This window comes from Lolium perenne, chromosome 7, assembly GCF_019359855.2.
Source record: "Lolium perenne isolate Kyuss_39 chromosome 7, Kyuss_2.0, whole genome shotgun sequence".
In the NCBI taxonomy this organism is placed as follows: domain Eukaryota; kingdom Viridiplantae; phylum Streptophyta; class Magnoliopsida; order Poales; family Poaceae; genus Lolium; species Lolium perenne.
The window spans coordinates 75,530,547-75,540,839 of NC_067250.2; positions in this window are offsets into that span (position 1 = coordinate 75,530,547).

Genomic DNA, 10,293 nt, shown 5'->3' on the forward strand with positions numbered 1-10,293 from the left:
TCATTGTGTAGATATTTTCATTAGCTTTCCGACAACATAAAATTCATTGAATTTGGTTTAGCCAATTTAAATCAATTGAATTTGAAAGTTTGGGCAGTATTGAAATTCATTTGGAATTGTTTAAATCGAATTTGAAAGAAAAAGGCCGGCGGGAAAACTAGGTGGGCCGAAACGGTTTAAAATGGCCCAAGGCCAGCCCACCACGCGTCTGTGCCCGCGTGGGCTGCCTGACAAGGGGGCTCCACCTGTCAGCGGCGTTTAAACACCGAATCGGTACGGGGAGTGTGGAGCGTTGGATTAGATGGCGATCTAACGGCTCTGGGTCATCGTCGTCGCCGGTGAGAGAAGCTCACTGGCGCGGCGAGGGTAGGGGCTCGGAGAGCTTACAGCGGCTCCAGCTAGGGTTGGCAGTATGCTCGACGAGGTTGTGGACGACGGCGAAGATCCTGGTAGCAGTGGCGTCGCCTGAGGTGGTCGGGATCGCCGGCGATTGCTGCAGAGCTTCCGTGGCGGTGAGCTTCCGATGGGCCTTGCTCCGGCGGCGATTGAGGTAGCTAATGGTGCTGGGCGAAGCGGTGGTGAATGGTGATCGTGATGGTGTGCTTGGATTGCTCAGGGGAGCTCGGTATTTATAGGCGCGCGAGGGTGCTGCGGGGCAGTGAGGTGGTCGACATGCTCGCGATGTCTCCGGCGAGCTAGCGAGCTAGGCGAGGGCGTGGCGCTGTTCTGCGGTTCCTGGCGAAGCTAACGGTGGCGACAGCTGGGTCGGGCGGCGCCTGGATTGGTCGCATTGCTTCCACGACTGCCGCGGCGTTCACGGGATCGTGTCGTCATCTCCGGCGCCGGTGGTCACGGGTCTGGGCGGAGCACGTGTCTGGCGGCGTCGCGGTGTCACGGTGGTGCTCAACCTGCTCTCAGGGGGTCCAGGGCGAGCGCGAGGTGGTGGCGCGGCGCGTGGCCAGTGACGTCTGTGAGCGTGCACACGCGCGACGTCATCGGCATGGCGTCGCCGTGCTGGGCGCGTGCGTTCCGGCCAGTGTCGAGCTCCTCCTCGACCAGGGCTTGCCCTAGGTGATCCAGTAGAGTGAGGTGGAGCGCAATGGCATGGTGGCCAGGGTTGGGAAGCTAGGGGAGAGGAGGTGGTGCGGCAAGGTGGTGACATGGCCGGCATGGCCATGTCCATGCCTTGTTAGCCCTCCCTAGGTTTCTATTTGGTATTGAATGGCTTAGAGGGAACCAGGGGACCATTTGGTGTAGGTTTGATGTAGATTAGATGGGTAGATCACTATAGCAAATAGTGTCAAATAGTTCCCTATTTGGAATTTGTGAATTTTGTCCAAATTTTATTGAATTCAAATGGTTGACCAATTTGAATTGTGTGTGTTTAGTTGAGTTGTATTTGACCAGAGATGATGAGAGGTGGTGGTGGAAAAGTTTAATTTAAAGATTTGCAAAAATTGATAAGTGGGAGATTGTTACATATGTTAAAAAGTTGCAACTTTGGTTGAGCATAGCTAATGATCAAGAAAGAATTTGGCATGGTGATCTTTACAAAAAGTGTTCACCTTGATGTTGACTTTGATGTGGTGCAAAGAGTTAGCAAGGTTTGGTTGGAGAAAATTGAATTGCAATGGCTCAAAGTAGTGATCGGGCTATAATTGGCAGTTTTGACCATTATCATATGTGAGCAAGTTTTGCATTTGAAATTCATTTGAATTGTGATTCTTTGATTCCAAAAGTTGTAATAAGTGTTTAGTAACATTATTCAACTAATGGTGAAGACCAAATTGGTCTAGGGTCAAAATTTATAAAAATGCCATAGGGCATATGTGAGGGTTTTTAGGGTTTTGCTTTTATTTGATTTTCTTCCTCTTTTTAATTTATTGGGTTTGTGATCTTCTCATGATCACATTAGGGTTTTAGGGTTTATCATATACACCTAATAACAATCATCATGGCATATCAATCAAATGCACAAGTCCTATGCATGGCACTATATGCAATTTAAAAAGTTTTTGTTGGTTTGAAATTTTGCTCTCTGGAATTCTTCTAACTTTCTTTTATTGAAATTTGGGATGTTACAAGCATGCATGTAGAGAAGTCGTTTTGGGTTTCAAACATGGAAATTTCAAGAACATCCCGAAAGCTTCATTTTATAGTGACTAAGAAGGATCCATGATTACATTTTCATTTTCATGTTTTAAACTTGTTTAAATCTTGATCAAACCTAGGATTTGACCAAGATTCAAATGGACACAAAATTTAAAAAAATCAGAAAAATGAAAACCAAAGTACATAGTCTTCTCATGTCATATCGTAAGCATTCAAGTTGATAAACAAGGTCTAGACATATTCAAACCAGAAAAAATCATGTATATATCTACCCCTAACCCTAAACTATGTCTTATGAAGTCAATCATGAAGAGAAGTGGTTTTGGGTTTCAAACATGGAAATTTTCATGTTTGAAACTTGTTTAAATGTTGGTCAAACCTAGGATTTTACCAAGATTCAAATGGGCATAAAATTAAAAAAAAAATAGAAAAATGAAAAACAAAAGCACATAGTCTTCTGATGTCATATAGTAAGAATTCAAGTTGATAAACAAGGTTTAGACATATTCAAACCAGACAACTCATGTATCTAGCTACCCCTAACCCTAAACTCGGTCTTATGAAATCTAGCATGAAGAGAAATCATTTTGGGTTTCAAACGTTTAAGCCAAAAGCCCCATTTCAAATATTTCAAACTTATTCAAATTTGGTTCAAATTTGAAAGACATACAAGTTATAGCACACATAGTGCATACATGTTCACACATACTGCACTAGATGCTAACCAAAGCACATAGTCTTCTTATGTAATATAGTAAGCATTCAATTAAGTTGATAAACAAGGTCTAGACATATTCAAACCAGGAAAATCATGTATCTACCCCCTAACCCTAGCTAAACTATGTCTTAAGTCAAGCATGCATGTAGAGAAGTCGTTTTGGGTTTCAAACATGGAAATTTCAAGAACATCCCGAAAGCTTCATTTTATAGTGACTAAGAAGGATCCATGATTACCTTTTCATTTTCATGTTTTAAACTTATTTAAATCTTGGTCAAACCTAGGATTTGACCAAGATTCAAATGGACACAAAATTTAAAAAAATCAGCAAAATGAAAACCAAAGTACATAGTCTTCTCATGTCATATCGTAAGCATTCAAGTTGATAAACAAGGTCTAGACATATTCAAACCATACAAAATCATGTATCTAACCCTAACCCTAAACTCTGTCTTATGAAGTCAAGCATGAAGAGAAGTGGTTTTGGGTTTCAAACATGGTAATTTCAAGAACCTCCCAAAAACTTCATTTTAGAGTGACTAAGAAGGATACAGGCTTCCCTTTTCATTTTCATGTTTTAAACTTGTTTAAATCTTGGTCAAACCTAGGATTTGACCAAAAGATTCAAATGGGCATAAAAATTCAGAAGAAAATCAAAAGAACGGAAAAAAGGACATATCATTCTTATGTCATATATATAGTAAGCATTCAAGTTGATAAACAAGGTCTAGACATATTCAAACCAGAAAATCATGTATATATCTACCCCTAAACCCCTAAACTCTTTCTTATGAAGTCAAGCATGCATGAAGAGAAGTGGTTTTTGGTTTCAAACATGGAAATTTCAAAAACCCTCACAAGAAGTTACATTTTGGAGTGACTTAAGAAGGATAGATGCATGCTTAATTTTTCATATTCATGTTTTAAATTTGTTTTAATCATTGTCAAACATAGGATTTGACCAATATTCAAATGGGCATAAAAATTCATAAAAAAATGAAAAGAATGAAAAACCAAAGCACATAACATTCTTATGTCATATAGTAAGCATTAAAGTTGATAAACAAGGTCTAGACATATTCAAACCAGAAAAAATCATGTATATATCTACCCCTAACCCTAAACTATGTCTTATGAAGTCAATCATGAAGAGAAGTGGTTTTGGGTTTCAAACATGGAAATTTTCATGTTTGAAACTTGTTTAAATGTTGGTCAAACCTAGGATTTGACCAAGATTCAAATGGGCATAAAATTCAAAAAAAATAGAAAAATGAAAAACAAAAGCACATAGTCTTCTGATGTCATATAGTAAGAATTCAAGTTGATAAACAAGGTTTAGACATATTCAAACCAGACAACTCTTGTATCTAGCTACCCCTAACCCTAAACTCGGTCTTATGAAATCTAGCATGAAGAGAAATCGTTTTGGGTTTCAAACGTTTAAGCCAAAAGCCCCATTTCAAATATTTCAAACTTATTCAAATTTGGTTCAAATTTGAAAGACATACAAGTTATAGCACACATAGTGCATACATGTTCACACATACTGCACTAGATGCTAACCAAAGCACATAGTCTTCTTATGTAATATAGTAAGCATTCAATTAAGTTGATAAACAAGGTCTAGACATATTCAAAGCAGGAAAATCATGTATCTACCCCCTAACCCTAGCTAAACTATGTCTTAAGTCAAGCATGCATGTAGAGAAGTCGCTTTGGGTTTCAAACATGGAAATTTCAAGAACATCCCGAAAGCTTCATTTTATAGTGACTAAGAAGGATCCATGATTACCTTTTCATTTTCATGTTTTAAACTTGTTTAAATCTTGGTCAAACCTAGGATTTTACCAAGATTCAAATGGACACAAAATTTAAAAAAATCAGAAAAATGAAAACCAAAGTACATAGTCTTCTCATGTCATATCGTAAGCATTCAAGTTGATAAACAAGGTCTAGACATATTCAAACCAGAAAAAATCATGTATATATCTACCCCTAACCCTAAACTATGTCTTATGAAGTCAATCATGAAGAGAAGTGGTTTTGGGTTTCAAACATGGAAGTTTTCATGTTTGAAACTTGTTTAAATGTTGGTCAAACCTAGGATTTGACCAAGATTCAAATGGGCATAAAATTCAAAAAAAAATAGAAAAATGAAAAACAAAAGCACATAGTCTTCTGATGTCATATAGTAAGAATTCAAGTTGATAAACAAGGTTTAGACATATTCAAACCAGACAACTCATGTATCTAGCTACCCCTAACCCTAAACTCGGTCTTATGAAACCTAGCATGAAGAGAAATCGTTTTGGGTTTCAAACGTTTGAGCCAAAAGCCCCATTTCAAATATTTCAAACTTATTCAAATTTGGTTCAAATTTGAAAGACATACAAGTTATAGCACACATAGTGCATACATGTTCACACATACTGCACTAGATGATAACCAAAGCACATAGTCTTCTTATGTAATATAGTAAGCATTCAATTAAGTTGATAAACAAGGTCTAGACATATTCAAACCAGGAAAATCATGTATCTACCCCCTAACCCTAGCTAAACTATGTCTTAAGTTAAGCATGCATGTAGAGAAGTCGTTTTGGGTTTCAAACATGGAAATTTCAAGAACATCCCGAAAGCTTCATTTTATAGTGACTAAGAAGGATCCATGATTACCTTTTCATTTTCATGTTTTAAACTGGTTTAAATCTTGGTCAAACCTAGGATTTGACCAAGATTCAAATGGACACAAAATTTAAAAAAATCAGAAAAATGAAAACCAAAGTACATAGTCTTCTCATGTCATATCGTAAGCATTCAAGTTGATAAACAAGGTCTAGACATATTCAAACCATACAAAATCATGTATCTAACCCTAACCCTAAACTCTGTCTTATGAAGTCAAGCATGAAGAGAAGTGGTTTTGGGTTTCAAACATGGTAATTTCGAAAACCTCCCAAAAATTTCATTTTAGAGTGACTAAGAAGGATACAAGCTTCCCTTTTCATTTTCATGTTTTAAACTTGTTTAAATCTTGGTCAAACCTAGGATTTGACCAAAAGATTCAAATGGGCATAAAAATTCAGAAGAAAATCAAAAGAACGGAAAAAAAGGACATAGCATTCTTATGTCATATATATAGTAAGCATTCAAGTTGATAAACAAGGTCTAGACATATTCAAACCAGAAAATCATGTATATATCTACCCCTAAAACCCTAAACTCTTTCTTATGAAGTCAAGCATGCATGAAGAGAAGTGGTTTTTGGTTTCAAACATGGAAATTTCAAAAACCCTCCCAAGAAGTTACATTTTGGAGTGACTTAAGAAGGATAGATGCATGCTTAATTTTTCATATTCATGTTTTAAATTTGTTTTAATCATTGTCAAACATAGGATTTGACCAATATTCAAATGGGCATAAAAATTCATAAAAAAATGAAAAGAATGAAAAACCAAAGCACATAACATTCTTATGTCATATAGTAAGCATTAAAGTTGATAAACAAGGTCTAGACATATTCAAACCAGAAAAAATCATGTATATATCTACCCCTAACCCTAAACTATGTCTTATGAAGTCAATCATGAAGAGAAGTGGTTTTGGGTTTCAAACATGGAAATTTTCATATTTGAAACTTGTTTAAATGTTGGTCAAACCTAGGATTTGACCAAGATTCAAATGGGCATAAAATTCAAAAAAATAGAAAAATGAAAAACAAAAGCACATAGTCTTCTGATGTCATATAGTAAGAATTCAAGTTGATAAACAAGGTTTAGACATATTCAAACCAGACAACTCATGTATCTAGCTACCCCTAACCCTAAACTCGGTCTTGACTTTCTCAGTCTAATTTAGAAGCTAATTGCTATTGAATTCCAAATCAAATATATATTGATATAGTTTATAGAAATGCGCTGCCTCGAGTCTTGGCTAACAAAGCCCATGGCATAAGGGAGGACTAAATCAAAAGTTATTGCGCATTAAAATAGAATTCTAACAATAAATCATTAAATGGATATAGCATGAAGAGAAATCGATTTGGGTTTCAAACGTTTAAGCCAAAAGCCCCATTTCAAATATTTCAAACTTATTCAAATTTGGTTCAAATTTGAAAGACATACAAGTTATAGCACACATAGTGCATACATGTTCACACATACTGCACTAGATGCTAACCAAAGCACATAGTCTTCTTATGTAATATAGTAAGCATTCAATTAAGTTGATAAACAAGGTCTAGATATATTCAAACCAGGAAAATCATGTATCTACCCCCTAACCCTAGCTAAACTATGTCTTAAGTCAAGCATGCATGTAGAGAAGTCGTTTTGGGTTTCAAACATGGAAATTTCAAGAACATCCCGAAAGCTTCATTTTATAGTGACTAAGAAGGATCCATGATTACCTTTTCATTTTCATGTTTTAAACTGGTTTAAATCTTGGTCAAACCTAGGATTTGACCAAGATTCAAATGGACACAAAATTTAAAAAAAATCAGAAAAATGAAAACCAAAGTACATAGTCTTCTCATGTCATATCGTAAGCATTCAAGTTGATAAACAAGGTCTAGACATATTCAAACCATACAAAATCATGTATCTAACCCTAACCCTAAACTCTGTCTTATGAAGTCAAGCATGAAGAGAAGTGGTTTTGGGTTTCAAACATGGTAATTTCAAAAACCTCCCAAAAATTTCATTTTAGAGTGACTAAGAAGGATACAAGCTTCCCTTTTCATTTTCATGTTTTAAACTTGTTTAAATCTTGGTCAAACCTAGGATTTGACCAAAAGATTCAAATGGGCATAAAAATTCAGAAGAAAATCAAAAGAACGGAAAAAAAGGACATATCATTCTTATGTCATATATATAGTAAGCATTCAAGTTGATAAACAAGGTCTAGACATATTCAAACCAGAAAATCATGTATATATCTACCCCTAAAACCCTAAACTCTTTCTTATGAAGTCAAGCATGCATGAAGAGAAGTGGTTTTTGGTTTCAAACATGGAAATTTCAAAAACCCTCCCAAGAAGTTACATTTTGGAGTGACTTAAGAAGGATAGATGCATGCTTAATTTTTCATATTCATGTTTTAAATTTGTTTTAATCATTGTCAAACATAGGATTTGACCAATATTCAAATGGGCATAAAAATTCATAAAAAAATGAAAAGAATGAAAAACCAAAGCACATAACATTCTTATGTCATATAGTAAGCATTAAAGTTGATAAACAAGGTCTAGACATATTCAAACCAGAAAAAATCATGTATATATCTACCCCTAACCCTAAACTATGTCTTATGAAGTCAATCATGAAGAGAAGTGGTTTTGGGTTTCAAACATGGAATTTTTCATATTTGAAACTTGTTTAAATGTTGGTCAAACCTAGGATTTGACCAAGATTCAAATGGGCATAAAATTCAAAAAAATAGAAAAATGAAAAACAAAAGCACATAGTCTTCTGATGTCATATAGTAAGAATTCAAGTTGATAAACAAGGTTTAGACATATTCAAACCAGACAACTCATGTATCTAGCTACCCCTAACCCTAAACTCGGTCTTGACTTTCTCAGTCTAATTTAGAAGCTAATTGCTATTGAATTCCAAATCAAATATATATTGATATAGTTTATAGAAATGCGCTGCCTCGAGTCTTGGCTAACAAAGCCCATGGCATAAGGGAGGACTAAATCAAAAGTTATTGCGCATTAAAATAGAATTCTAACAATAAATCATTAAATGGATATAGCATGAAGAGAAATCGATTTGGGTTTCAAACGTTTAAGCCAAAAGCCCCATTTCAAATATTTCAAACTTATTCAAATTTGGTTCAAATTTGAAAGACATACAAGTTATAGCACACATAGTGCATACATGTTCACACATACTGCACTAGATGCTAACCAAAGCACATAGTCTTCTTATGTAATATAGTAAGCATTCAATTAAGTTGATAAACAAGGTCTAGATATATTCAAACCAGGAAAATCATGTATCTACCCCCTAACCCTAGCTAAACTATGTCTTAAGTCAAGCATGCATGTAGAGAAGTCGTTTTGGGTTTCAAACATGGAAATTTCAAGAACATCCCGAAAGCTTCATTTTATAGTGACTAAGAAGGATCCATGATTACCTTTTCATTTTCATGTTTTAAACTTGTTTAAATCTTGGTCAAACCTAGGATTTGACCAAGATTCAAATGGACACAAAATTTAAAAAAAATCAGAAAAACGAAAACCAAAGTACATAGTCTTCTCATGTCATATCGTAAGCATTCAAGTTGATAAACAAGGTCTAGACATATTCAAACCATACAAAATCATGTATCTAACCCTAACCCTAAACTCTGTCTTATGAAGTCAAGCATGAAGAGAAGTGGTTTTGGGTTTCAAATATGGTAATTTCAAAAACCTCCCAAAAACTTCATTTTAGACTGACTAAGAAGGATACAAGCTTCCCTTTTCATTTTCATGTTTTAAACTTGTTTAAATCTTGGTCAAACCTAGGATTTGACCAAAAGATTCAAATGGGCATAAAAATTCAGAAGAAAATCAAAAGAACGGAAAAAAAGGACATATCATTCTTATGTCATATATATAGTAAGCATTCAAGTTGATAAACAAGGTCTAGACATATTCAAACCAGAAAATCATGTATATATCTACCCCTAAAACCCTAAACTCTTTCTTATGAAGTCAAGCATGCATGAAGAGAAGTGGTTTTTGGTTTCAAACATGGAAATTTCAAAAACCCTCCCAAGAAGTTTCATTTTGGAGTGACTTAAGAAGGATAGATGCATGCTTAATTTTTCATATTCATGTTTTAAATTTGTTTTAATCATTGTCAAACATAGGATTTGACCAATATTCAAATGGGCATAAAAATTCATAAAAAAATGAAAAGAATGAAAAACCAAAGCACATAACATTCTTATGTCATATAGTAAGCATTAAAGTTGATAAACAAGGTCTAGACATATTCAAACCAGAAAAAATCATGTATATATCTACCCCTAACCCTAAACTATGTCTTATGAAGTCAATCATGAAGAGAAGTGGTTTTGGGTTTCAAACATGGAATTTTTCATATTTGAAACTTGTTTAAATGTTGGTCAAACCTAGGATTTGACCAAGATTCAAATGGGCATAAAATTCAAAAAAATAGAAAAATGAAAAACAAAAGCACATAGTCTTCTGATGTCATATAGTAAGAATTCAAGTTGATAAACAAGGTTTAGACATATTCAAACCAGACAACTCATGTATCTAGCTACCCCTAACCCTAAACTCGGTCTTGACTTTCTCAGTCTGATTTAGAAGCTAATTGCTATTGAATTCCAAATCAAATATATATTGATATAGTTTATAGAAATGCGCTGCCTCGAGTCTTGGCTAACAAAGCCCATGGCATAAGGGAGGACTAAATCAAAAGTTATTGTGCATTAAAATAGAATTCT